This window comes from Wyeomyia smithii, chromosome 2, assembly GCF_029784165.1.
Source record: "Wyeomyia smithii strain HCP4-BCI-WySm-NY-G18 chromosome 2, ASM2978416v1, whole genome shotgun sequence".
In the NCBI taxonomy this organism is placed as follows: Eukaryota; Metazoa; Arthropoda; class Insecta; order Diptera; family Culicidae; genus Wyeomyia; species Wyeomyia smithii.
In genome coordinates, this window is record NC_073695.1 from 40,865,837 (window position 1) to 40,883,437 (window position 17,601).

The 17,601-nt window shown below is 36.9% G+C and overlaps 1 protein-coding gene across 2 annotated transcripts in view; it reads right to left on the reverse strand.

Moving 5' to 3' along the window:
* The window catches only part of LOC129723969 (mucin-12), a 148,379-nt gene that overhangs the window by 51,940 nt on the left and 78,838 nt on the right, over nt 1–17,601 (reverse strand). The window lies entirely within an intron of this gene.

A 17,601-nucleotide genomic window follows, 5' to 3' on the forward strand; every position in this document is an offset into this window, starting at 1 on the left:
CACCACTTGCTATTGGTACTTATCTGTTTCTAGGTTTCGCAATAATAAATATGCTGAGTGTTGTTTCCCGACGGCTACGGCCAGTTGAGGTCACGTGTCTAAGCTGCTTAGGTCAGGCAAGCGGTTTCTCGCTATTCCTGTTGCACTTTTCACATCAAGCACTTTGAGTTGAGTGGAAAAACAACTCTAGCGAAGATTAACATTTGAAATCGATAAATTGCATGCAGTCTCGGAACTCGTACCCCCCGTACAGTATCCGTTCCGTTAATCGTACGAAGTTTTCATCCAACGAGGAAGTGAATGATATTGCTAATGGAAGTCGGTAACCACTCTCGGCGGTAATGGAAATGGTTTGATCCGGGAGAGAACATCGTCGAGTAACTGTTTCTTCAACATTCGTTGGAGTTTTCAGCTTGTGTACGCGAGCGCCATCTGACAGCTGGCGAAACTTCCATCCCAAATTTTTCATTCTACTCACGACCAGTATCCCCATACGGGTTTTTGCTGCGCAGAATGTTTTCAACTTGATTCAATGGCGACGACGGCGGTGATGGCGGCCGCAACGCAGAAACCTTGCCGCCGTACCTACAGTAATTTCATCGCATTGCCGGTCCCGACACGCTGATACGCCATCGCTGCCAGCGTCTGGCGGGGCGGAGGTGACCTACTTTGTGTGTGCCCGATTCCCGTCCGCTGGCTGGTTGAGATTGCGAGCAGTGGCACCGTAAATGATAACCTAGTGGAGGAGGAGTGGTGGGCTGCAGAGGTAAGCAATTCATTTGTGTATTTAAATACGTTTGCTTTAGTATTTTGGGGCGAATTAGGCGAAAATGAGCGCACATTTTTCGATTCGTATTTTGTGGGACACAAATGTTTATTTGCGGTAGTTGATAAAGAGAAGCCAGTGTTTTCTTCTCACAATAAGTATTTCAGCATAACATTGATCTTTGCATTATGTACTATAAATAAATAAAAGCATATTTCGTGTAGTTTGGAAGTTATCTAATCAGCAAATGCAGTGCTGGCCGCTGGGTACATTTGAAAACTGATAATAAGAGTTTTACTAAAGTCTTAATAAATAAATACATTCGTTCTTTCAGCACTCGATTGGAAGACGCATCCGTCCAAATGCAGAAAATTGTAATTTAATTATGCGAACTATTGTACAATTGACAATTGTTTAACCTTGTTGAAACGCAGTTTTCTCTTACTTATTTTTTAACAAGGGCAAAAGAACATTACAACTAGTTTACCGAAACAAACAGCAAACAGTACAGTAGTCAAACCACCAGATCAAATTGCGAATCTGACACATTAAATAAAACCTAGAAGAGTTTTTCCTCTTTACCATAGGTGATATCGAATTGTTACAGCCGAAACACTTCGATCTAGAACACTGTTCTCATCAGGACAATCGAATTAATGGTTAAAACGTTGTCAACGTCAACCTTACTGTCGTTGCTTTGCACACAACCCTTGTGTTTTTTATTTATTTTTTTTTCAATCAATTTGTGTTTTTTTATATTAACCTCAACTAAAGTTAATCATAATAAGTAGTGGAAGCCATTATTCTGAGAATGATATTACAGTCTTTTCAGCCTAAAACGTTGAACAAAAGCCATTTTTGTTTCAACTTTTTGATATTGGATTCATCTAACATAGGGTAGATCACAACTTGGTCACCAACTCCCGTCAAAAAAAAACATTGAAAATATTTTTGATTTTATTTGTATCAACTAAAGAATTTTCGTCGAGAAAAACTTTTCAAAATTGTGTTAAGAAATAAAGAAAAATAATTCTTTGAAAAAATATTGGGTGCACAATAGGCTGTTCAAAAAAAATCGGTGTTGAAAAAGTCGAGGTGCTCAGCCCTAAATTGAAAGATAATGTTATTCATAGCATTTTTGTAGAACATTTCTACTTTCTAAAAAATCGTTTTCAGGTTGCCCAAACGTGATTTATGAAAAAATTACTTTTTCAAGCTAAAAAACCACTCTTTTGCACTTTTTCCAAATCTGTCCGATTCCCACATTTTCCCATATACTTTTTTTATTTTTGTGGAATGGTTTTTGAATATTTTGCATGGTTTGGTTCAGCATCGCATTCAATTATTTGACTCACAAAGCCCATTGAATATCACAAAAAAGGGAATTTTTCTCATAATTTTTAGATAAAACCCTTCAAAACACATATAAAAATTTTTAGATCAAGAATCGAAATTGTCATTGCAAAGCGGGATTCAAGACGAAAATTTACATGAAAAAAGATCCTTGATATCTTATCGGGGGGCTGAGATATTTGCGTTTTTACATGTGATGTAAAACTATGCATTTTGCCAAAAATGCCACTAAAGTTCAATATCTCCATTGCACAGTGTTTTATTTTGTCGTTTGTGCGTATAATTTCCTAAAAAGTAACTCAAATGTTGGTTATAGCCATAAGGTATGTTCGGAGAAATTTCAGGATATTCAAAAATGCCTCTTTGAATGTAGAAAGATGGATGATCAACCCACCAATGAGTGAGATAAGAAATTTGCTTTTTAATCAGAATAAGATAGACGCAAGGTGTCTACAACAAAGTTTCAGGCTATCTTAGAACAAGAGACTCTACCGAAGGCATCATGTTTCTATCTCTTACATGTTACGAGCAACATTGAGTTATCTATTAGAAGGCACTAAAAATCACAAGTTTCGTTTTAACTTTTTTCGCAGATTTTTCCGAATTTTCAAATCTTCTACTAAGTTATCAGCCATCCAAAAATGTATTTGTTTTCTGAACATTGCTATTTTTTATCTCTCAAAATAATACAGTTATTCAACATATTTGTTAAAATGTATAGTTTCCTATCACATAAAAAATGCTGATATCTCAGCCCCCCGATAAGATATGAAGGATCTTTCTTCATGTAAATTTTCGTCTTGAATTTCGCTTTGCAATGACAATTTCGATTCAAAAATTTTTTTATGTGTTTTGAAGGGCTTTGTTTAAAAACTATGAGAAAAATTCCCTTTTTTGTGATATTTAATGGGATCTGTGAGTCAAATAATTGAATGCGATGCTGAACCAAAGCATGCAAAATATTCAAAAACAACCTTACAAAAATAAAAAAATATATGGACAAATTTAGGAATCGAACAGAATTGAAAAAAGTGCAAAAGAGTGGGTTTGCAGCTTAAAAAGGTCATTTTTTAAAAATCATGTTTGGGCAACCTAAAAACAACTTTTTAAAAAGTCGAAATTTTCTACAAAAATGCTATAAATAACATTATCTTTCAATTTAGGGCTGAGCACCTTGACTTTTTCAACATCGATTTGTTTCGGGACACCCTAGTGCACAACTAAGTTCTCACTATTTGTCAACAGATTTTGACATATCTAAAACGTGATGAACCATGCTGAGACAAACAACCGCTTTGACTTGTTAGTAATTTAAGGGAGCGTCATCTACTTTTGGCCGTGTTTCCCATTTCATCAAAAAAAAAACAACGGCTGAAGCGCATCGAGAGTTAAGAAAAATCACGGAAATGCTGCTCTAAGAGGAACAACGTGCCGTGACTGGTTCCGTCCGCATGAAGAAAGCCTTTAAAGACGCTGAAAATTGGAGGATTTGCTCAACGAGGATCCATGTCAAACGCGGTAACAGCTTTTTTCGATATTAAGCCTGTAGTACACTCTTTGTCTAATGGTCAAATATTTGACCTTCTGACATAACGGTCAAATTTATTTGACATCATGGTTGTTGTTTGCCCGTGTTTGCCCCATGTTAAAATTGGAGATTGACAAATAATTATCTTTGACCAAATTTTTATCTGTCAAAAAGTGACAAATATTTGACGCTCGGCCAAAGAGTGTACCACAGGCTCTAGTAGTCAGTGTTGTTAAGAGAGTGGGAAGCCACTGAGCCCTATTCATTTCCAAGCGAGCGTGAGAACTATGCCTCTAGCCCTTACTCTCCTGCTGAACGCTACGGACAGCTCACGGAGTGACGAAATATGTCACGAGTAGCTGCTGTTTGCACCGCATGCGAGTGCGCACTACTAAACACATTCTCGCTTGTGCGCATCGGATTCATGAACGCTTCCACTCGCGAATATTCGCGAGTGGCTGGATGGTACAGTATCAGTAAAAGCTTCTTGTTGAAATTGCTTCTATTTTCATAATGTTTCGCCGGTCGTTATCACGCTTCCTTTGGCAGTGTGACATTAGATGCATTCCATAGATTTATATTTATATATTTAACGATTAGTTTGATCGGTATACAGTAAGGTTTTTTTTTATACGGGTTTTTTTACGCGGGTTGCTTTCCTACATTACTTGAAAACGGCACAAGATATCGAGCTCATTTCAATCCCGTTTTCCGTATTAGGCCACGAGTGATCATATATCAATTTTCAAAAAAGTTAAAGAGGTTGTTTATAAGACACGACCGCAGAGTTAACGTAGAATACGACAGCCTGTCTTATGTCAATGTATTTCTTGGAATAGGTTTGGGAATACACTCAAGTGGGGTTAATTAATTTAATGGTCTCTCTGCTCCAGATGACGTTTACCTCAATAGCTGGAACCGGTAACGACAATGAACAGCAGAAGCTATGTGTAGCTATGCGGTTTCACTTGCTGCCGTATCCAAAACAAGAATGAAATTGAATTGTTTTGAGGCTGTCTTTTGTATCAAGTTGCACTCAGATATCTTAATTTAGGCAGTGGCTACAAAGAGGCTATAGACGAGAGCAAATGTTGCATTCCCTATCTATAGTATCTATAGTTCAAATAACAATGCCATTTATTGACAATTGAATAATATTCTTCAGCATGGCAAATTTTTCATTTAGTTCTGCATGATTTACGGTGATAATTAAATTCAACATGAGGTGATTTATTTGCAATTATATATAAAAATTTGAATCGCTATACTACTAGCCACACAAGCTATGTAGCAAGCCACACGCTATAAACATGCACACACGCGCCACAGACATGCATACACTCTAGAAACACACACACACGCTATATAGCTAGCCATGCACGCTATATAGCAAGCCACACACGCTATAGATATTCACACACGTTATGTGCACACACCCTATATATATATATATACGTACGCTGGATGATGTTGGCTTCTCAAACCACCTGGCGGTGCGAGTCTCTTAGTTTCGGGTTGTATTCACCCAACGATATCTGAATTGGCCGCTGAGCTGCCTGGTGGGGTCCAACTCAGATCGAAGGGAAGCCGAACTGAAAAAGGTAGTAACTGCAGCTAACCACTACTAACGCCGCTCTTGCCCGCTGCGGCTCAACGCAGCCTTTGCCCACTACACTGCCATCGCTGCTTCTGTCCGGTGCTGCTGCTCGCTGCTAGTAAACTGATTTGCTTGATATAGCCCAAAGAGTGCTTTCTCGGCTAACTAGGTACTCCATTCTGTCGTCCTTTTTAGGGAAAGGCAGCAAGCGACCAATCAAAAGTCGACATTTGCGTTTGGACAATGTTCAACAATTTTCAATAGTACAATAGTTCGAACAATCAGATTACAAGTTTTTACATTTAGACGGGTGCGCAAATTATTTTCCAACCGATTGCTGCAAAAATGACGAAAATCGGTTGGAAACTGACTGAGTTTAAAACGTTTGAAATTGGACAATTTTCGTGACGCCCTCGATGTTTTCGGTTTTGAAATTGGATCCCTGTATTGAAGTTGAGTCCCTGTATCCGATGCCGTAAGACGTATTCTACATCAAAAATTTACATTTTTTGGTGTGAATACTCAAAATTTAAAATATTGCATTTTGGTCTCTAAATTGACCACTACCATGTTCAAACGAGGTTCAAACATTTTAGGACTCTAGGGATTTTAGGACTCTTTAGAGAGTTTATGGAGTCTTTTTTACGCAGGCTTATGCAAATTTGGAACACATTCCTCGCGTAAAAAAACCTTACTGTAGTATCTTCAGCAAAGTTGTTTATTATTTACAACTTTTAAGCTTCTGAAAAATATATCCTGTTAAAAATTTTGAAAACAAAATTTTTTATTTCTTTTAAAAAATTATAACTTTTTTAGTTTTTACTCTACCATAATCCAAAAAACACCATTACATAGACAATAATGTGTAGTTTTTGTGAAAATAACTTCAGATCTTTGAAAAGTGAACTTTTGTAGATATTCAATTTATAATGATTCTTTTTACTTTTTTTAAGAAAAGTTTTTTTCCTACGTTATAGTTTTTTCTGAAACGACAAAAATGCTATCCACAACTTTACTGAAGACATATCATAAATCATACAAACCATTTTGGCTCAAGTAAAAAATATATATATTTTTTTTTTTTGAAATTCTTAACTAGTTTTTTCCTATTCAACCGTAACGATCGGCATCAATTTGGACAAATTGTGGCAAACATTGTATGTGTAAAAAAATGAGATTTTTCAAAAGGTATTTCTTTAGATATTCAAAATTTTGTAACAACTTGGAAAATTTGGCCTATGTCTATATTTTTTTCTCTAGAGCATCAGTTTTATTTCCTACAACTTTACTGAAGACACTATTTAAATCAAACAAGCCGTTTTTCTGATATAAAATATTTTATTCATCAGTCACATTTTTGGATAGGCCCTTTGGAAAAAGCAGTCGTGAGTCTACATAAAGAACTGATATTATAGAATGACCTCTTTATCAAAAAGGAAAACAATACAAAGTTTCAGCGAAATCGAAAATGACATTCCAAAAAAATATAAATAATTACTATTGAAAATTATCAAGCCTTGTGGATTCACAGATTTCGACCTCTGATTGGTCGCTTAGTGTTTACTTTCTTTAACACGACCGACAGGATTATATACCTAGTAACCCGGGAGTGCACTTTTGGAGCTATATAAGAGCCTGTCTCTGTTCAAACTAATCATTTTACTAGCAGATGGCGACTAGGGTGGCCCTCAGTAAGTAGCGGGTAGCAGCAGTATCAGCAGGTACCAGTAGCGGTTGTGGTAGTGGTAGCAGCTTCAGCGGTAAGTGTATTAGCTGGCACTTTCTCCAGTGAGAAGCGTTTTTGATATGCTGGCAATCATAATCTGTCTGCCGTGTATAGCTTTCAGTGTAAAACAGCTTTCCACTTTGTAACCAGAATGCTTCATCAAGATTCTAATATTATTAGAGCCTTTAGTTGCGTACCTAATAGTTATGACATTTTAGACATTGGTGTTATTTGACAATTTTAACACTTTTGATATTTATCGAAAATTATTAGTGATCCTTTGCGAATGATAACTAAAGAATTACAAATTGGAGTAGACATAATTGCGTATCCCATATTGAACTGAGATGATCAAAGTAATCAAATTAATACATAGTTGCAACTGTAACATTTCTCTTACTACCCAACTGCTTTATCCAAATCGATGTTATCGTTTAATAACGTTTTACTAGCACCAACAGTAGTGCATTGCACTTTGTACACGTGTTGCTCCGATTCACTTTCGTGGAGAAATTCCACCCGCTAGGAAACCAGTTTCCACCCGTCGATTTTTCGGAACCGTGTATATCACCCTACCATAGTTATCTCAACCTGAATCAAATAGAAACAATTAACATTCCTGATCGTTCCACTTTTCCTGTTATTCTCATTCGAACCGAATCGAGCCGTTCTCGCCTCACTCGCTCACTGGTGAACACACAGGCACCTCATCGCACATCCAACGGAGTAACTTGACCCTAAAGAATGGGAGTTGAAATGCAACGAAAAAGAAAATCTCGTGAAACTCATCCGAGGGGAAAAACACCCAGGCAAGAAAGCAAAACGAGCGAAAAAGTTAATTACACGATTGGAGCGAGAACAAAAAAAAACAGAGAGAAAATATGCTTTCGGCCTGCTTGGTATCGAAAAGTTATGCAATCTTGTTGAGCATTTGTAGACTTTGACAAGCTGTCAAAGCCTGACGATAGTCGAAACACACTGCTAGGTGACCAGGGTCGCAGCAGTAAAACAAGGTATGTAATTAAAAACAAAAGCATATCTTACAGCGAAAGTACCGAACCTAACCGGGATAAATCGAACGCGGTGCCGGAGTTCGAAAAGTTCGATGCCGTATCGACCGAAACCCGCATGGGAGGAAGACGAAGAACCGAAACGTGCTAACAAAACCGGTTCTGTTTTCAGTCGGAACGGGCCTCAGTACATCTTCCACCCGCAACTGGCTTTCGATGTTCTGATTCTTTTCTCCGCTTGTTTTCTTCTTCTGGTTCTGGTTGTTGGTTGCCGTTTGCTATTGCCAGTGGTTGTTAATATTCATGAGGCATTGGCTATTGGCAGCGACCGTCAAGAGATTTATCGCTGCCTGCCTTTCCTCGCTCTTGGATTGGGGCACATCGTGACCTCGTTTCTTCTTCATTTTCTGTTTAGTTGGCGGTTTGTAGGGACGGCTTTTCTTGACTTCTCACGCAATCCAAGTTAGGTTAGTCTTACAGATGGATTTTGAATCTTTCAAATTAATTTTGAGCAGCAACAGAATATGATATTGAATTCAATTTTGTGCTTTTAGTGCTTTTTTTTACCGAAGATCGAGCTTTAATGAGCTATCGCTGGAAAACCGACCGATTTCAAGCTCAGTGCAATCAAGGACACTGGCGCTAGCAAATAACAACAGTTTGCATGTCGCGAGATGAGGCCAGGGAGAGCATCGTCCGTGCTTGGCGAAAAGCACGATTTGCCGGCAATTAATTATTATTATTATTGATCACAATCACGTCGCTACATTCCGCGTGGCAGTCACTTGATGGGTAAACTCATAATCAGTACCAGTTGCCAAGAATTCAATGTTTTATTATCTGTATCTTCATCATCTTTAAAAGTTGTCAGCCGTAGTATAACTAATGTGAGGAGACGTTCTAGAGATTTTACGCCAATCCAATGAACCGTGAGCGGCTTTCTTTTAAATTTCACTAAAGCTTCATGAGTTTGATGACATTGGTAGTTTAAACAACTTTGCATATTCGATATGTCTAAAATAAATGTAGACGTCATATTGAACCGTCAAACGAAAATATTTTCCTAAAAACTATAATGTAAAAAAGTTGATTAAAGAATAATATATGAAGTATGTACTGTTTAGTTGAAAAATCTTTCTGATCTTTTCACAAAATTGTTCCTCATACACTAAAATTTGCACAACAATTGCGCCGATGTTTGAACATCATACATACACGCAGAAACACTTGAAAGCCAGAGTTGTTTTTCTGTTCCGTTTTCCCATCGTTGTACCATTATCATTCTGCTCAACTCTGCTGGTGCTGTTTGCTTGCTTGCTACCTTTCTCGCTGCTCACTTCAAGTCGAAAAACTTTCACTCACAATTTCTCTTCATCGGTAGTCACCCCACACTCCATTTTTACTTGCGCCATTTCTAGTTACAGATCGATCGTCTTCTTCGTTTTTGCAGTTTCGATTGCCTCACTTGTTATCGGAGCTCTTATTAACATTGTTGTTGTTTTTGTTGTTTGTGTAGTTGTTACTATTATTGCATATTTTGCTGCTCAGCGCGTTCTAACTTCCTGTTGAATGTCGAACAGCCTGGCTAATGGTAACCCGAAGCGTTGTTGGGCGTTCGCTGCTTCACTACTGCTTCAACATTTAATGTGACGACGACGACTGACGCGAACTTGGCTTACACAAGACTGGCCCGGAGAGCCAAACATAAAATGCCTCAAACGACTGGGTGGAAACATTGCACAATTACCTTCCCCTGACCGGTTGAGCACGACTTTCAGTTACTCGTACTGGCAATTCAGTGGTCGAGTCTACCGAGTGGTGGACCGGTTTTCAGTTGTACGAGCGCGAGAGGAGAAACTCTAGGAAAAATCACCGAATGCTTGTGTCCTTTTAGAGCCATTGTCGTGGATCTTCGAGGCTCCCGTGAGACCTTGAACATGGAAAATGCCACGACTACAACAATTTGAGTAGCTCGGACACGCGCGGCCCGCTACGTCAACCAAATCCCCTGCTACGACGAAAAGTGATGAAGTGGAGGACCCTCGAAAGATGAGTGCTTTCTCAAGCACCCGGTTCGGGCGCGGTACCGTGAATTTTTTCGTCCAACAGAGTCGAGATTTCGACAAACTTTCCAATGATTCTCGAAGGTAAACAGTTACTCTACGCGACTGAATGGAGAACACGAGAGTCTACAAGTTTACGGCTATTGAAATTAACAACTCTACTGGAATGAAAACATTTGTGATTTTTTTGCCAACGATTACAATGTTTTCTGTTAAAGTTTATCAAATGTAATACTTGTTAGCGAGTTGTTTTATTGAGAGAATTATTTAACACTTCGATAAAAATGAACAAGCTACAGGCTTCTAAGCAGGAATAGGATGAAATTATTTAGTAATTAGTGTATCCACTATTTCCGTTGCAACAAGCGAGAGAGCCTCGAAAACACAAAAATGTAAGAGTTTCAACGAAAAAATCAGTGATAAAACTGATCTAAAGTATCATCAGATTGTTTTGAAATTCTAACAACTAAAATAATGGCTAATATTTTTTAGCAGATCATTCAGAAACATTTTAGTTTTAAGATGCTAGCTACTAAATTCTTGCAATCAGTAACGATTTACGATGATTCATTGTCATTAAATCTACCATTCGCATGGTTCCTCGTGAAATATATATTTTTCAGTTAAAAAATGGCGAAAATAGATGAAAAACGGTTTCCTCATAGATGTGCTTTCTGTTGATTACGTCCTATTTACGTCTGCCCACATATTTATTACTTCTGATTTCAGCAATTTTTTTCTAAATAAAAAAGTTATTTTTTTAGTTATTTTGACTTTAATGATAATATCAAAAATTCGTAAGGCCATTCCGAAATATCGAAAATAGAGTGAAACGGCAGAATGAAATATTTCCAATGCATCCAACTTTGTTACCTCTTTTAGTTATTAATATCTTGTTGGATAGAGAACAAATTTCTCTAGTCTCTGAAACTATTTTTTCATAGTAAAGAGGTTAAAATTCATAGCCAATTTGATTATATTTAAACCAATCGCGTGCCCGCAATAATGCAATCCAAGCACTTCCCTAGCACAGCCGACACTAAAGTATACAAACGATTTGACTTTGTAAACGGCTTGTTGTTGTTGTTGCTTTGTTCGCTCAAGTACACATGACACGCTTACCGGAAGTATAACTGTAAACATATAAAATGCAACATTTTAGTCTTCATTGTTCATCCGATCACTGTTGCAAAAGAATGATTTACTTAAACCGGAGCGACCAGTAGCAAGCAGACTTGCCGCAGCGCAGCAAGTGACGATTTTATATTTGTATAGTTTTTGTTTGCTCATTTGATTGCAGCATTCCGAGCGGACGCCGCAGGGTGTCGAAAACCTGGAAAATCAGAGGAATGTCGGGGAATCCATTTTTCGCTCAGAGAAATCAGGGAAAACAAAAAAATACCAGATTTCTAGTGCATCAAAATTATTCAATTGAAGTAGCTATTATTTTTCTGCCACTCACCAAAACGTTGCTAATAGTGATAAAAACTTTGAAATCTCGCTCTTCTCCTTAGTGTTCAGTTTTTGGCCGCAAATGGCAAAAGCAACGATAGAAAAGGTTTCAATTTCTCTACCATTTCATCGTCTTTATCTGTATACTATGTTATATTGTCTTTATATTGTGACACACCAATGGCATTTTTGAACTTATTCATCAAACGATTTTTCCGAATTGTATAGTTGCTTTATCTAGCTGTTTAGTGTGTGTGACACATACTAAATGACTCAATAACAACAACAAACAAGTTTCGAACATAATTCAAATTATCTCAAGCTCGATGGTAAGTTTAGTGACACATGATTTAATCGCTTGAAATAAATGTAATAAATTTGCAAGGTACGAAAATTCAGTATTGCTTCAAGAACGTGTACTTGGCACGATGAACGAGACAATTCACTTTGAGCTAGTGTATTTTGTAATAGTTTTAGCTTTGGATCCAGCATACTATGTAGCTTGGTAACAGAAATAGTGAGGGAGGCGAAACTTGACCGCTCTGCCGCGTGTGTCCTCGATGCTATCTTAATGACGAGTTTGACGACGGATAAACAAAACTAATGCACTTCGCACGCAACGTTCGTCTTTATATCTAAAAAACAACACGCAGCGCAGCTCAGCCCTTTTTTACCTTTCTTCCATAATACGGTGTGCGTTGTGACCAAACTCTTTGACGGTCACAATAAAATCCATTGGTCGCTGAGCCAGCTTGATCTTTACTCGTATTTATATTGTATTTTTTTTTAGTGTCAGCAGACCGTAGTGCCAGGTCCACAATTTGTGTTTGACGATGCCTGTTGTTTGTTTACACGTAATTGTCAGTAAATGTCTAAGCAAAAATTATGCATTTACATACTCCAATGTTATGTTTGAGTTTTGTTTAATAGCCTCGGTTTGGTGCCATTTTGCTTAGTTTTTGTATATAAATTATTTCTATTGTTTGTTTATATGAATTATTTATTTAAACTATTTTGTTGTATTTTGCATGTATATAAAATTTAAATTTAAGAGAAAACAAGTCGTGAATTAGGTAAAATCAATAAATTGTTCTAAAAAATCAAATAATGATAAATAAAACCCTGGCACCAAACTAAACGATAAGTTCATAAAAGCTTCGAGTCGTCGGGTACAAACAACGGGGTGGTGCGCTACGCGGCAGGGAGGGTCTACGATGGAAAGCGGACAGGTTGTAAATAAAAAGGTCGGATAGCGAATATGAGAGAGAATTTTTTTGATTATAACCCGGAGGAGCGTAGTCGCGCGTTAAAGAACCAGTGTCGAAGTTTTGGCGGAATAAAGCCCTTAGTGATACCTTTTGTGGCCAAATTGGAAGGCAATTTTGTACGCTTAGTTTTGGCGCGTCTTTGAAAACCGCGGCCGTGGTGAAAGACAAGTTAAAGCCAGTTGGAGCCATCCAGAGTGCAACAGTGACACCCTCCGGGTTACCCGCCAGCCGATTATCCAGCGATCGAGAAGCCGTTGCTACGCTTGTGAGGCCCCACTGGTGACCACCGACGCCGCTGCGTCCGATACTACAACGCCCAGCTGGCCAGAAGACCGGATCCGACCAAAGAATCCACCGCATCTCTAGGGCAACGAAGCAGCCACCCGATCAGCATCTACACCCCCAGCGAGCGGAGTGCCCGACGGACGTTTCATCGCGAAAAAAAAGATATGCGCAAGTAATATTTTCCCTACTAACCTTTCCTTCCCGCAAAAAGTAATTATAATAAAACTATTGTATGGTCTCGTAATTTTCAAGCTGTTCTTTGTTAAAATAATTCTGAGCCCTTTTGACTTGTTTCCGCTCAGTGTTAGTGTAAAATCTATGAATTTCGCTCAGTGACCAACGGTATAGGTGGGTTGAAAGTCCACCCGATTGAATTTTCTACAGGAGACCAAAGTAACGACCCAAGCTGGGAATAAAAAGTAGCTAGAAGCAGTGATAAGTAACAGCGTGGCCCCGCCCACTTGTGGCGTAAGTTCTCTCCCGTAGGTATTTAAGACAATCACATGGATTTATTTCATAACATCATCATTCGTTCGTCCACTAACTTTCTCGTGATTCGGGTGCATATTTTAAAATCAGTTTCAGTTCACATTTATGGTTTGTGTTTCACGTTATCACGTTCCTACCACGTGGTTGGTGAACGTAGAAGAAGACGCAGAGCCAGTCCTGAGACTGCTAGCGTCACGGCCGATTTCCATAAATCATATGGATTGTAAAGGAGTACCTACCGATCTGGAGGCTGGAATGTACCTTACTGCGGAAGTGTTGGAATTGGCGGGAAACGCTGCTAGAGATAATAGAACGAGGATCATCCTGCAATTCGCGATGACGAGAAACTAAACAAGCTTCCATCCAGCGTCACTAATTCCGCAGTGAAATATTCTTTCGAATATCCGAGCCGTTGTGCCTCATAAGAAAACAGGCATTATTAGATTGATTTCCAGTTTTGTGTAAAATTAACCCAACCGTTCTCTTAGGGACGATCACTTGCTTTCAATTGAGGTAGTTGATGAGTTTTTTCACTTCTAAGTACTTTACAGTACACATGTGTTTACTATCGGTAGCAAAAATAAACGAACGGGAAGTGTGCGTATTTTACGTCAGTTATGCGGTCATGTCTTGGCTACGATCCCCTACTATTTTTAGTCAAGCGTGCAGGCTCATGACCATGGTCAGAAAAAACAACATCCATTGAATCTTTGGTGATTAATTTGTGTCCAAAAAATTTTTACGGTTGTTTTAAAATGTATTTGAAACCGTGTGAAAACCGTTTCGGAATTTATTCCGAGTTATCTATTCAAAAGTTTTGGTATTTTTCCACGATTCAAATTGATTCAATAGTACTAGAAAAAGTTTTGAACTATTCAGGTCTAATTTTTAAACCATTTGAAATAATTATAATGATTTGACATTCATAGGTTTCGAGAAAGAACAACTTTCTAATCCTACGATGATTTCTTTCCAACCTTAATCATTATTTGAGAATCATTTACCGAACACTAGAATACCACTTCATAATAGAATTTTGAGGACCAATTCAGCATCATTTTGGACTTAATTTACAGTCATTTTCAAGTTTTTTTGGAAACATTTCAGAATCATTCTGAAATTATTCTGGAATTATTGTGGAGTTATTTTAGAAATATTTTGGAATCATTTGAGAATAATTTAAAATTAATTCCATTACTCTTGAACCATTAGGTACTAATATAGTTTCGGCATCATTTCGGAATCTTGTATTTGACTCGGTAAAACATAAAATGTATCGTGCTGTGTCAAATAAACTATCTGAACTAAAAAAAATCATTTCGGAATAGTTCAAATATCATTTTAGAGTTATTTCAGGATCAATCTGAAGTCACTTTAGAATCATTTTGTACTCATTTTAGAATCACTTTTTTGTATAGACCCCCTTCGACCAGTAGTTTTGATCTTCTGTGATAATGTCGGAACGTTTCTTGCTGTAGGCACTTTTGTTTTTTTGTTTTGATTTTTTTTCTTATTGAGAAGTTACCTGCTACGTGTTATAATGCTTGTATTCCCCCATACTTACTATTCTCTTATCTTCTTCATCGACCTTATTATCTCCTCAAGCATGTTACTAAAGCGGATAACATGCTATGGGTAGATGAAATTTCCGAAGGGTTAGAAACGAGTTTTTCAGTCTGATGCTTAAATCCCTTTGATTTCGAGTGGCCTGATTCTACTAAGATTCGAACCTATGACCACCCGTTTATCAAAGCGAATTCTGTAACCTTACGGTAAAGAAGCTCCTCTAAAATCACTTTACATCCAGTTAAGAACAACTGTAAAGCTCTTTTAAATTTTTTCTAGAACCCTTTTAAATCACTTAACCTTTTAAATTCAATTAGAAAACATTTAAAAATCGTTCTTCAACGATATTAGAATCTTCTTGGAATTAATTTCACATCCTTCAAGAAATACTTTGAAATTATTTGAGAGTCACTTTGGAATCCTCTAGGAATCTTTTGAAAGTACTTTTTTTAACATTTTGCCATCATTTCAGAAACCTGTTAGATATATTTTAGACACCACCTTTTAGAATCATTTTTTTTTTCTAATCCTTCTACATTTGTGATTCATTGCATTGGATCATTTTTAGATTGTGTTCTACATTTGAGAATCATTGCCGAATCGTCCAGATAGTCTAAAGGATCCTTTGGAAATTATTTCGTAATAATTTTAGAATCATTTTCGAATTGTTTCAGAACCGTTTTAGAGTTATTTTAGAATTACTATTTTAGAGCTATTTTGAAATCATCTTAGAGTCATTTTCAAATCATTCAAGAATCGTTTTGGAATCATTTTAGAACCATTCTCAAATTATTTTGGAAACACTGCAAAGCTATTTGAAGACATTTCCAAAACCCTTTTTGAGTCACTTCAGAAACCTCTTAGATTTATTTGGGAAACATCTAAGAATCGTTCTTTAACGGTTTCAAAATCATTTCGAAATTATTTTCGCCTCCTTTTAGACTTGTTTTGCAATTATTTTCCATTATTTGACATTACTTTTAGAATCATTGAAGCATCATTTAGGAATCATTTTGATCTTGGCTTTATTTTAGAAACCACCTTTTAGAATCATTTGATATTGTTTAGGTGCTTCTAGAACATATTTGAGAACAATTTCCGAACCTTTCGGGAATAATTTGAGGTCCACTTCAGAATCCTATTGATGTTATTTTCCGATCATTTTTGAACCAGAAACATTTTAAAATCGCTTCAAATTACATAAATTATATTGGAAGTATTTAAGAATCATTTGAAAATCATTTAAAAAACACTTCAGAATTGTTGCAGGATCATTTTGCTATTGTTTAAGAATTATTTAAGAATCATTCTAAACAATTTTAGAATCCCTAGAATCTTTTTTTGGAGTCTCATAAAAACACTTTTGGGCCATTCTATAATCATTTTACAATAATTCACGAACCATTTTAAAATCAGTTTAGGATCATTTTTAAATCATTTCAGAAACTTCCTTGGTTTATTTTTTAAACATCCTCTCAAAAACAGTTTATAGTTATTTTAGATCCTTGGAGATCACATTTGAGAATAATTGTGGGTCCACTGAAGAATCGTTTATTACTTCCTACTCATTTTAGAAATTTTTCGATTCAGATTTTTGTAGAATTATTTCGAAAACATTTTAAAATCATTTTCAAGCCATTGAAAAATTATTCTATAATCACTCAAGAATCTTAAGGTGAAACGGCTCTGAGTCCGAAGCATTTTTTTCTCTTTTTTGTTGAGTTTTTTTTCTTTTTTTTCCTTTAATACAATTAAAACTCGCGATAATAACAATTAGAGCGTCCATTTTCCGATGGTATTCATTTAATTTTCCGGGAGTTCCCGGAATCCTGGAGAATTGAAGGTAAATCGCAAAAAAGGTTAAAAATAGGCTAAACAATGTTTATTGAAACAATAAAAAAAGTTATCAATTTTTAAAAAAAACTAACAAAACACTTCAGTTCAGCTGTTAATTTCTCTGAAACTTACGGCTTAAAGAACGTGAGAATATTTAGCCTCTCTTCAGTTAGAGATGGGCGTTTCTTGCTGCAGAAGAAAGCCGTGTCAGAAAAACACCCACTCACTGTCTGTGGAGCTCAGTTTTTAAGACATTAGAATCTGTACCAACTGTTGGAGATTGTAAGTCAACTGACACTGGCGAGTGAGTTTCTCTTTGTGCGTTGTTGCTTCTTTCGAACTTGCACCGTGGTGGATAATCATTTGATGTATCCAATTAAATTCTTTGAATTCATTGTGAATGATAAAAAGACATTTCTAGATAAACATTTCAAAAGGTCCTATTTGCTTTCATCGTTTTTCCGGAGCGTCTTTTTATTTTGATAATGATTCAGCTTTGGTAACTTTCCCAAGCGTGGTTTTCGTTCAGAAGGCTAGAGAGATCCCTCCACTATCAACTCGTGCAAATAACGTGGCATGAAAGGTGTTCAATAAGTTATGGTGATTGAATCAAAGTGATCGATCAAAAAATCGATCAAAGCAGATAGGACCTTTTGAAATGT